This window comes from Saccopteryx leptura, chromosome 8 (assembly GCF_036850995.1).
Source record: "Saccopteryx leptura isolate mSacLep1 chromosome 8, mSacLep1_pri_phased_curated, whole genome shotgun sequence".
In the NCBI taxonomy this organism is placed as follows: domain Eukaryota; kingdom Metazoa; phylum Chordata; class Mammalia; order Chiroptera; family Emballonuridae; genus Saccopteryx; species Saccopteryx leptura.
Window position 1 is genome coordinate 15,236,420 of NC_089510.1, and position 11,512 is coordinate 15,247,931.

At 43.3% G+C, this 11,512-nt stretch overlaps 1 pseudogene; it reads left to right on the forward strand.

Moving 5' to 3' along the window:
* Positions 1-7,690: 7,690 nt before the first annotated feature.
* On the forward strand, positions 7,691-9,460 carry LOC136379886 (asialoglycoprotein receptor 1-like; annotated as a pseudogene).
* The last annotated feature ends 2,052 nt before the right edge of the window (positions 9,461-11,512 follow it).

Genomic DNA, 11,512 nt, shown 5'->3' on the forward strand with positions numbered 1-11,512 from the left:
TTCTAGGAAGCAAGCTCTTCAAATGCTTTTCAGAGTGACAGTTTTACAGTATCTTTTATGCATTTAGAATTAAAGAGGGAACAAAAAGAAAATTATGTGAAGGTGGGAGAAACGGGTGGGGTTTGGATTACAGAATAGTTAATAAAGATAATGCGCTCTACTGAGGGTGATTTCCTTTCTTTATTTTATTTTTCTTTTTACTTGAATTTAGTGGGATGACACTGGTTAACGTAATAATACAGGGTTCAGGTACCCAATTCTACAACACATCACTGTACTCAGGACTGTGTATTCACCCTCACAAGTCAAGGTTTTGTCCATCACCACATTTCAAAGGTGCGTTAACCTAGATGCACATATGCAACGGACAAGGCTTTTTTAGGACAAAAATAAATCCTATACTAAAGAAGCTCTATGACTGAGGATGATTACCTACCATGACCTGTTCATTTAGGAATTTAGGATCAGATCATTCTGTGAAGTTATTTTCCATAGAATCCCTTTCCTGTTTATGTAAATAACTAAATTTCTTTCATCCCATCTGCATTCTTCTCAGTTTCAGGATTGCTCCTTACAAAGTATCTTTAGCAAGGCTTTTCCAAATTATACTCCTAAATCTTAGTCTGGATTTTTATGACTGGTTGTGATTTGGTTTGATAGACCAGTCTGCAGAGGCCCTGAGGGCAGAGGGAATAGAATGAGAACTGGAATTACTGAATTTAAGCTGTGAAGACCCATTTCACTTCTTTCACTATTTTGCTAAAAACTTTTTGTAATCATACTACTTACCATTTACTAATTGTGTTTGTGTCTAATTTAGAAAGCCATTAAATCTACTCATATTTAACACAATATATATATGAGATGCAATAATATATGCTAACATATATTAATTATGTAAACTTTATAACAATCTCATGAGACATGAATATTATAATTTGAAAGGAGGGCAAGTCAGAGTATTTAGTCACTTGTCAAGGTGTAAGAGTTAATGTGCACTAGAGTCTAGAGTCAACTCAAGCTTGTTTGCCTCAAGATCCATATTTTTTTCTCTATACCTTCTGTTGCAATGGTATATATCATGATTTTACTGTTTAGTAGGTTGTTAAAGGGTTAAAGAAGTTTTCCAAATCGACTAGTGATAAACTCCTAAACACATAGACTAAATTGGAGCAGCACCATTGCTGTTCCTCTTAGTTACTAATCTAGTTTAACTAGAAATTATTTCAGAAATAAATGTTAAGATTCCATTCTGCTACCTTTTAATTACTGAAGGAGGGTAAACTCATAATCACATGTTCATAACTACAAAATTGACCTCCTACATCCTGAACTATTCCCTGAATTTTAGATCCAAATTCCTATTGTAAAAATTGTAGTGAATCAAATGATGAACCCCACCTTCTGAAGATGTCTACATACGAACACCCACAACCTATGAATATAATCTTATTTGGAAAAAAAGATTTTGTAGGTGTTATTCAGGATAAAGAGATGACATACATCTTGTATGATCAGAGTGGATCTTAATTCCAATGACAAGTTTTCTTATAAGAGAGAGAGAAGAAAGAAAGAAATATGAAAGAGAAAGCCATGAGACAATGAAAACAGACATTGAAGTCATGCATTCACAAGCCAAGGATTACCTAAAAACACCTGAAACTAAAAAAAAAGAATAAAGACAGATTCTTCCTTAAAGCCCCTAAGAGAAACATAAACTCATCAATCATTTGATTTAGGTCTCTGGCCTCCAGAAATGTGAGAAATACATTTCTGTTGTTTTGTGACCAAGTTTGGGGCAATTGGTTATGGCAGCCTTAAGAAATGAACACGCATATCTTTTTACATTTCCTACTATAATCTCAAATGTAATATATTTGAAGCATTTTATCTCTCTTGCTTTGATACATCTTTATTTTTCTGTCTGCAAAGCTGAAAGGCTTAAAACTATATAGATATTTTGACTCCTCTGTTATTTCACCACTTAATTAAATTTTCTATTCATCTTTACTTCCTTTTACAAGTTTATTTTTCTTCTTTTCTTCCTATTATGTGCCAGACATTGTAAAAGCTGACAAGGATAGAAAATTCTGAGAGATAAACATAAACTTAGAATTTATAAAATTTCAGTCTGATAGAGGCCTTTACCCAATAATTACATTAACAAATAAACCCTGATGCTTTAAATCTGAGGACCAATTTTACCACCCCCAAGTTTCCTGATTCATCCATATGACAACTTCTGTGCTACCTGTTCCATAGAAACCAGGCAAGAGAGAGAGAGAGAGAGAGAGAATAAAGTGGGCTTAAAAATAAATGAATGGGAGGGCCCTGGCCAGTTGGCTCAGTGGTAGAGCATCGTCCTGGCGTGCAGAAGTCCTGGGTTCGATTCCCAGCCAGGGCACACAGGAGAAGCACCCATCTGCTTCTCCACCCCCTCCCCTCTCCTTCCTCTCTGTCTCTCTCTTCCCCTCCTGCAGCCAAGGCTCCATTGAAGCAAAGATGGCCCGGGCAACAGAGCGACGCCCCAGAGGGGCAGAGCATTGCCCCCTGGTGGGTATGCCGGGTGGATCCTGGTCGGGCACATGCAGGAGTCTGTCTGACTGCCTCCCTGTTTCCAGCTTCAGAAAAATGAAAAATAAATAAATAAATAAATAATAATAATAAATAAATGACTGGGAAATGAAGGAGGGTAGACACCTAATGTAGAAAACTTCCTTAGTGGATTTGGTTAACAAAAAAAAAAAGAAGGGAAAACCACAATTAAATTTGGGAAACTAGGTTCTATTTCACATGGAATATTTCTATAAGATTTTCTAAAACCAATCAAATACTACATAGTTTGTGTGTGTCAAACTGTTTTGACCTAAACTGACCTGATGCTTTATATATGTACATGTGTATAAGATAAATGTATGTATTTTTATATGTATGTATAATTTTCATCTTTTATTTAAAATGGGTAGCACATTTTATTTCATCAATGTTAATACATTTTTATTATGGAGTATTTCTAAGACTGTATTCGTGTTGTTAAATAATATATACTATAAGCAAGTTTTAATCTTTTTTGAAATCTAAACGTCCTATATTCCATTTCCCTGGCTGGCAGGATAGCTCGGTTGGTTAGAGAATCCTCCTGAAGCACAGAGGTTGCCAGTTTGATCCCCAGTCAGGGCACATACAGGAACGGCTCCACGTTCCTGTCTTTCTCTCTCTCTTCTCTCCCTCCCTCTCTTCCTGAAATCAATAAGAGAAATTTAAAAATAAACAAATAAATAGATGTCCCATATTCCAAAACCATCTGGACATGTATCAACTTTAAAAAGGAAGCGTTAATATACCACATTTTTCCTTTCTATCATTTGGTAGAACATAGCTCCACACAAAACAGTCGTTTGCAAACTTGGCCATAATAAGATTTGGTGACATAGTGACCAAATATATAGTATATATTATTTAACAACACCAATACAGTCTCAGAAATTCTCCATAATAATAATGTATTAACATTGATGAAATAAAATGTGCTACCCATTTTAAATAAAAGATGAAAATTATACGTACATATAAAACTATATACATTTATCTTATACACATGTACATATATAAAGCATCAGGTCAGTTTAGGTCAAAACAGTTTGATACACACAAACTATGTAGTATTTGATTGGTCTTAGAAAATCTTATAGTGACATAGTGAAAATTAAACACTTTGTATGGGGACAGTAAAGAGCAAGTAATGCTTTAGGCTAGGGTCAGTCCATGAGAACTGACATGCTTCCTAATGTCATTCTGAAATGATAGAAAAGGCAGGAACTTCAGGGTTCCGAGTCTCTGCCAAAGTGGATTCTTTATTACCTAGGGGCTATTTAGACCAACAAACTTAAATTACAATGGAGTCAATAAGAGGTATATTAAATAATTTGAATTCTGGATTTTGAAGACATTTTATTGAGTCTTTAAATACAAGAAAAACCGAACTATTAGCCTAGGACAGTTTAATTAACCTTGCTTCAGTGTGATGTCAATATTTCTCCTTTATATTCTTAAAAGTATCTTCATTTTTACAATGATAAATATGATCTTTATGGTTAAATTATGTTCCCACAAAATTTTTATGTTGAAGTTACAACCCTCAATGCCTTAGAAAATACCTGTATTTGGCGTTATAGTCTTCAAAGAGGTAACTTAAAATGAAGCTATTTGAATGGGCCCTAATCACAGATGGCTGTTCTGTAGAGAAGAAATTTGGACACATAAGGATACCAAGGATGTGTGCACAGAGGAAAGACCATGTGAGGACACAGCGAGAAGACAACAATCTACACGTCAGAAGAAATCAACCCTGCTGACACCTTGATCTTGGACTTCTACCTTCCAGATCAAAGACAATATACATTTTTTGTATGTTTGCTACCCAATCTGTGCCACTTTGTTATGGCAGTCCTAGTAAACTAATGAATTTGTGAACTCTAAAGATCAATACAGAGATAGAGAAATAGAAATAGAGGTATAGAAAGATGAAGATTGTGTTAATTTATTTAGAAAATAAAACATGCTAATGCATAAAAGTTTGGGCCCTTAAAACTAATGGTTACATATGATAGTTCCTATGAAATGATGTTTGTGTGCCCACAAAATTCTTATGCTGAAGTCTTAGTTCCCAAATGTAATTGTATTTGGAGTGGGGAATTTGTGGAGGTAATTAGAGTTTGAGGGTGGAACCCTCATAAATAAAATAATTGCTTTTTATTTTTAATTGAACTTATCGATATGACACTGATTATCAATATTGTACAGGTTTCAGGCACACAAGTCTACAACATAGACTTAATGCTCTTATTAGAAGAGACACCAGAGTATCTCAGCCATGTGAGGAGACAGCAAGAAGGTGGTCATCTGCAAACCAGAAAGAAGTCTCTGTTCTTGGATTTCTAAGAGACTTTAGTTGTAAGAAGTAAACGATTGCTATTAGAACAAACAGTGTATGATATTTTTGTTATAGCAAATAAAAGTGACTAAGATAATTATAATAGCTACAAATTATTTTAAATTTTATTCTATAAACTTTATGCAGAAAATAATATAAATACAGAAAGCATTTATTGTATAAAATAACATTCTAAGATATTATGTTAAGGGACAATATAAATTGCATATTGTAGGTAAGAGTAATGTATTCTTTAGAAATACACAAAGTACAGGCATACTGACATTTATGAAGAGTGTTAATTTTTAATCTGCTACTTATATTTTGTTTATAAGTTCTAGAAAATTCAACTCAAAGTTGTTAAAAAAAACAAGCAAGCAAACAAAAAAATAAATTCTTGGTCCATCGGGTGAACAATCAAGGACAAATTTCCCCTCAAGCTTATTTAAATCAGAGACACATACTTTGAAATGGATTGGGTTCCTTTTGTATTTCAACTTTATTTTTTTTTAATATTGGCTCCATTAATAAACTGTGATTGATGGCAGAAAGGCTACTGTCTTAGTCTGCTCAAGCTGCAGTAACTGAATAGCTTAAGAAAATACCACAGATTGTGGCTTAAAAACAGTCATTTGTTTTCCTACAGTTTGTGGACAAGTCCTGCTGGGGGTGAGGATGATAGAGACTCAAAGACCTGACTCCGGGGACCAGGTTCAGTGACACAGATCCACTTAATTCAGGAAGTAAACTAGCTTATATAGATGGTTCAGCCAATAGGCTGTTACAGCGTGTCCTTCATAGCCAATGGCTGCAAAGATCAGGGAGCTGCGTGGCTGGCGCTAAGTCACTTCCTTATAGCGGGCGATCTCCCTTCTTGGGTATGCCCAGGAGGCTTCTGGGAGCTAGAGTGTTCTCACATCATTGCATCAACCGCAGCTGCTAGGAATGTACTTTGCGCTCCACCCACAATAGTTAAAGAGACTTGAAGACCAAGTACAAGTTACCAATATAGTCAGTTTGGGGTGAGAGCTCTCTCCCTGACTTGGCAGACAAATACCTTCTCTCTATATCCTCACGTGGTTTAGAAAGAGAGAGGGAGAGAGAGAGAGAGAGAGAGAGCGCTTTAGTGTCCCTTTCTCCATTATAAGGATTCCTGCTGTATCAGATTAGAGTGCTGCTCTTATACTTTCAATAACCTTTACTTTATCACCTTCTCACAAACCCTATCTCCAAATACAGTCATGGTGTGTTGGGGCGTGTTTACTGCTTCAACATATAAATTTGGGGCAAGCACAAACATTCAGTTTATAATACTCTGCCCCTGGTTTTCATAAATTCATGTTCTTACATGCAAATATATTCATTCTATCCTAATAGCTCCAAAGTCTTAACAAATTCCATCATAAACTCTGAAGTCCAAAGTCTCTGGTAAATATTATTTAAATCAGATAAGCATGTGACTTGAAGTATGTTTCATCCTGAGGCAAAATTCTTCTCCAGCTGTGAATCTTTGAAACCAGAAAAATTGTGTGCTTCTAGAATATAGCAGTAAGTCAGAGAGGACAGACATCCCATTCTAAATGAAAGTGACAGGAAAAAAAATGTAGGGTAACGGGTCCCAAGCGAGTCTCAAACCTGGCAAGACAGTTTTCATCAGATGTTTAAGGCTCAGGAACAATCCTCTTTTACTCAGTCTCCTGTCCACCAGGCCCAGGCCCATCTTGGTGGCACGGTCACTCTGTGGCTCTGCAGGGCAGCGGCCCCATCCTGTCAGGGGCACTCGGCCCCCTGGGCTCTCTGGGGTGGAGCCTGCCCTCTGAAACCTGGAAGGAAGCAAGCGGCCTTGGAGTTCTGCTGTGCGGGCAGAACCCAGGCCCTGCAGATCCAAAGGGCCTGGTCCAGGTTCTTCTCCAAGGCCGTGGCGGCTTCCCTGGCATCCTGAGTGTCACCCCATTCATCTAGGGAATCAGGCCTCAGCACATCCTGGAAGAACACGTGGCTGCGAGCTGGTTTTGCATCTTTAAGAGATGCTCAGCCCTGGCCGGTTGGCTCAGCAGTAGAGCGTCGGCCTAGCATGCGGAGGACCGGGGTTCGATTCCCGGCCAGGGCACATAGGAGAAGCGCCCATTTGCTTCTCCACCCCTCCGCCGCGCTTTCTTCTCTGTCTCTCTCTTCCCCTCCCGCAGCCAAGGCTCCATTGGAGCAAAGATGGCCCGGGCGCTGGGGATGGCTCTGTGGCCTCTGCCTCAGGCGCTAGAGTGGCTCTGGTCGCAACATGGCGACGCCCAGGATGGGCAGAGCATCGCCCCCTGGTGGGCAGAGCGTCGCCCCCTGGTGGGCGTGCCGGGTGGATCCCGGTCGGGCGCATGCGGGAGTCTGTCTGACTGTCTCTCTCTGTTTCCAGCTTCAGAAAAATGAAAAAAATAAAATAAAATAAAATAAATAAATAAAGAGATGCTCAGCATGCTCATGCTTCCCCTCAGCCAACTCCGGGAAGAAGGGGCCCACGCCCTCCAGAGCCATGTCTTCCAGGTCGAAACGAAAGCCCAGGGAGAGAAATGAACACAGCTCTGCCAGCACCTTGACCTTGGCTCTGTGAGACCACGTGCAGGGAAGCCAGCTGGGCTTCTGGCCTACACTACAGAGCGGGCTCTCTGCACACCCCGATTCTCCAGGCTTCAGCTTCCTTCTCTGCCTGGGATCTGCACAGCTTGAGAGATCCCAGAGTCACCCTCAAGACCCCCAGCAACCCCAGGTCTGGCCAGTCCCACCATGACAAAGCAGTATCAAGCTCTTCAGCACCTGGACAATGAGCAGAGTGACCACCAGCTCTGACAAGGGCCACCTCCTCCCCAGCCACTCTTTCAGCCGCTCTGCTCTGGACCCCGCCTGCTCCTGCCGTCCCTGGGCCTCAGCCTCCCGCTGCTGCTGGTGGTTGTGTCCCTGGGCCTCAGCCTCCCGCTGCTGCTGGTGGTTGTGTCTCTGGGCCTCAGCCTCCCGCTGCTGCTGGTGGTTGTGTCTCTGGGCCTCAGCCTCCCGCTGCTGGTGGTGGTTGTGTCCCTGGGCCTCAGCCTCCCGCTGCTGCTGGTGGTTGTGTCCCTGGGCCTCAGCCTCCCGCTGCTGGTGGTGGTTGTGTCCCTGGGCCTCAGCCTCCCGCTGCTGCTGGTGGTTGTGTCCCTGGGCCTTAGCCTCCCGCTGCTGCTGGTGGTTGTGTCCCTGGGCCTCAGCCTCCCGCTGCTGCTGGTGGTTGTGTCCCTGGGCCTCAGCCTCCCGCTGCTGGTGGTGGTTGTGTCCCTGGGCCTCAGCCTCCCGCTGCTGCTGGTGGTTGTGTCCCTGGGCCTCAGCCTCCCGCTGCTGCTGGTGGTTGTGTCCCTGGGCCTCAGCCTCCCGCTGCTGCTGGTGGTTGTGTCCCTGGGCCTCAGCCTCCCGCTGCTGCTGGTGGTTGTGTCCCTGGGCCTCAGCCTCCCGCTGCTGCTGGTGGTTGTGTCCCTGGGCCTCAGCCTCCCGCTGCTGGTGGTGGTTGTGTCCCTGGGCCTCAGCCTCCCGCTGCTGCTGGTGGTTGTGTCCCTGGGCCTCAGCCTCCCGCTGCTGGTGGTGGTTGTGTCCCTGGGCCTCAGCCTCCCGCTGCTGCTGGTGGTTGTGTCCCTGGGCCTCAGCCTCCCGCTGCTGGTGGTGGTTGTGTCCCTGGGCCTCAGCCTCCCGCTGCTGCTGCTGGTGGTTGTGTCCCTGGGCCTCAGCCTCCCGCTGCTGCTGGTGGTTGTGTCCCTGGGCCTCAGCCTCCCGCTGCTGCTGGTGGTTGTGTCCCTGGGCCTCAGCCTCCCGCTGCTGGTGGTGGTTGTCTGCGTGACCGGATCCCAGAACTCTAAGCTGCAGGAGGAGCTGCGGGCCCTGAGAGCGACGCTCAACAACTTCACAGCGAGCACAGAGGCTGAGGTCAAAGACCTGCGTGTCCAGGGAGGAGGTGTGGGCAGGAAGATGAAGTCCCTGGAGTCGCAGCTGGAGAAGCAGCAGCAGGACCTGAGTCAAGATCACTCCAGCTTGCTGCTCCATGTGAACACGTTTGTGTCGGATGGGCGACCCCTGAGCTGTCAGCTGGCCGTCCTCCAGGGCAACGGCTCTGAAAAGACCTGCTGGTCGGTTTACTGGGCGGAGCATCAAGGCAGCTGCTACTGGTTCTTGCGCTCTGGGCAGCCCTGGCCCGACGCTGAGAAGCCCTGCCAGCTGGAGAACGGGCACCTGGTGGTCGGCTCCTGAGTGGAGCAGAGATTTCCCAGCACCACGTGGGCCCCGTGAGCACCTGGATGGGCCTCACTGACGAAAATGGGCCCTGGAGATGGGTAGATGGGACAGACTCCGCGACAGGCTTTAAGAACTGGAGGCCGGACCAGCCGGACGACTGGAACAGGCATGGGCTTGGGGGAGGCGAGGGCTGTGCCCACTTCACAGGTGCCGGCTGAATGGAATGACGACGGCTGCCGGAGGCCCTACCGCTGGGTCTGCGAGACAAAGCTGCACGGGGCCAGCTAGCGGCCTGCTCTCCACTAATCTATTTCCTCAAGGCCTTCACCTGTCCGAGGGTCCTTGTTTGGGGATCTCCTGTCCGGGGGCCTCCTGCTTTTCCCCAAGGGATTATCATCTAGGATTATAAGGGAGGGGAGAGGAAGGTGTCTGAGGAATAAAAATGATGTTTGAAGGACTGGTGATTGAAACCCATACGACACTCTACAGTTTGTCGGTTATTATTGTCAACTTTTTAAAGAGTGAAATGAAGAGAAATTATACAAAACATTAGTTGACTGGTTATGGGGAATTAAGAAGGAGGGGTGGGCCTGATCGGTGGTGTGAGGGTCAGCCAGCATAATCCCTGAATAACCTTAGGGGTCATTCTTCCATTTTTCATCCTATCTTGTTTTCCCTTTTTCCTTTCGTTCCATTCGGCAGTGTTTCTGCTGGTATCAGCCCACGTCGATTCCTGGCTGCATGAGGCTGATTCAAGTCAACCTTCATATCCACACTAACCTTCTTCTCAAAGGCTAGTTCAGCCCTACCTTAGTGCTTCTTCCAGAATGGCTTTCTTGTGTTTGCAATATGGATGGAGAATTTTTCGTATCTTCCAGTTCTGTTTTCATTTTGTTTTCAAAATTCCTTCTTCAGTTCATGTCTCTCCTTTCACATTTTACTATACACGGTCAGGAGGACCCCACACCACATTTTCAATATTTTCCTTAGAAATCTCCTTAGCTAAATATCCAATTTCATGGTCCACAAGTTTTACCTTCTACAAAAGACTAGGACAGAATTAAACCAAGGTCTTTGCCACTTTATAATTAGGATTGCCTTCCAATTCCAACAACCTGTTTCTCATTTCCATCTGGGATCTCCCCAGGAAGACATTTATTTATTTATTTATTATAAAAAGGAAGGGAGAAACATCAGTTTTTTGTTCCACTTTTTAAATGCATTCATTGGTTAATTCTTGTATGTGCCCTGATGGGGATCAAATCTGCAACTTTTATATCAGGATGAAACTCTAACCAACTGAATGAGCTACCTGGCTAGGCCAGAAAGCCAGAAATCCATTTAATGTACACATTTCTAACAATATTCTCTTCAGGGAAATTTGGCTTTTTAAAAGCATATACCTCAAAACTCTTCTAGTTTCTACCCATCACCCAGTTTCAAATCCACTTTCACATTTTAAGGTATTTGTTACAGCACTTCTCGGTGCCAAATCTGTCTTAGGGCTCACTAGAGAAACAAACAAAAGAAAAAGAGGAGAGGGGGACAAGAAAAAGAGAGAGAAAGAACACCAGAGTCGAACTGGAGTTAAAGTAGTGAAGGGAAATTTTTTCAGGACAATGGCAGTAAGGGGAAAGAGACCCCATCATAGAACTGAGCTTCATTCCAAATACAACAGTGACAAGTAAGGGTGGAGAGGCAGAAGCATGGGGTTGGTCAACAGAAATTTACTAAGAGGAGCAGTATCAAGTCTGAGAGAAATTCTGGCTGAACCCATCTAAAAATACACACACATATGAAAGGGTGGACAACACTAGGTTTAAAGTCTTTATAAGGAAAATAATACAATAGTTAATAAATATTAATGAAAAACTGTTCTGCATACCTACAAGTTTAACCATATATATATATGTATATATATACAGAGAGAGAGAGAGAGAGAGAGAGACAGAGAGAGAGACAGAGAGACAGAGAGAGAGAGAGATAAATATAGCCATAGTTATAGCTATAGATACAGATGTAAGGAATTGGCTTTTTCATGATTATGGAGTCAGAGAGGTCCCTAGACCTGCAGTTCATAAATTGGAGACCTAAGAAGAGCCCATGGTGTAGTTCCAGCCAAAATGTGGGCAGGCTATAGACCCAGAAAAGGCAGGGAAGAATCAATGCCCTAGCTCAAGGCAAGTAGCTAGAAAGAGATCCTTCTTACCCTTCTGAGGGTGATCCTTTTATTCCACTCAGGCCCTCAGATAACTTGATTAAGCCTAGTCACATCAGGGAAGGCAGTCTACTTTATCCAGACTATGGACTTAGTGTTAATGTCACCCAGAAACACCCTCA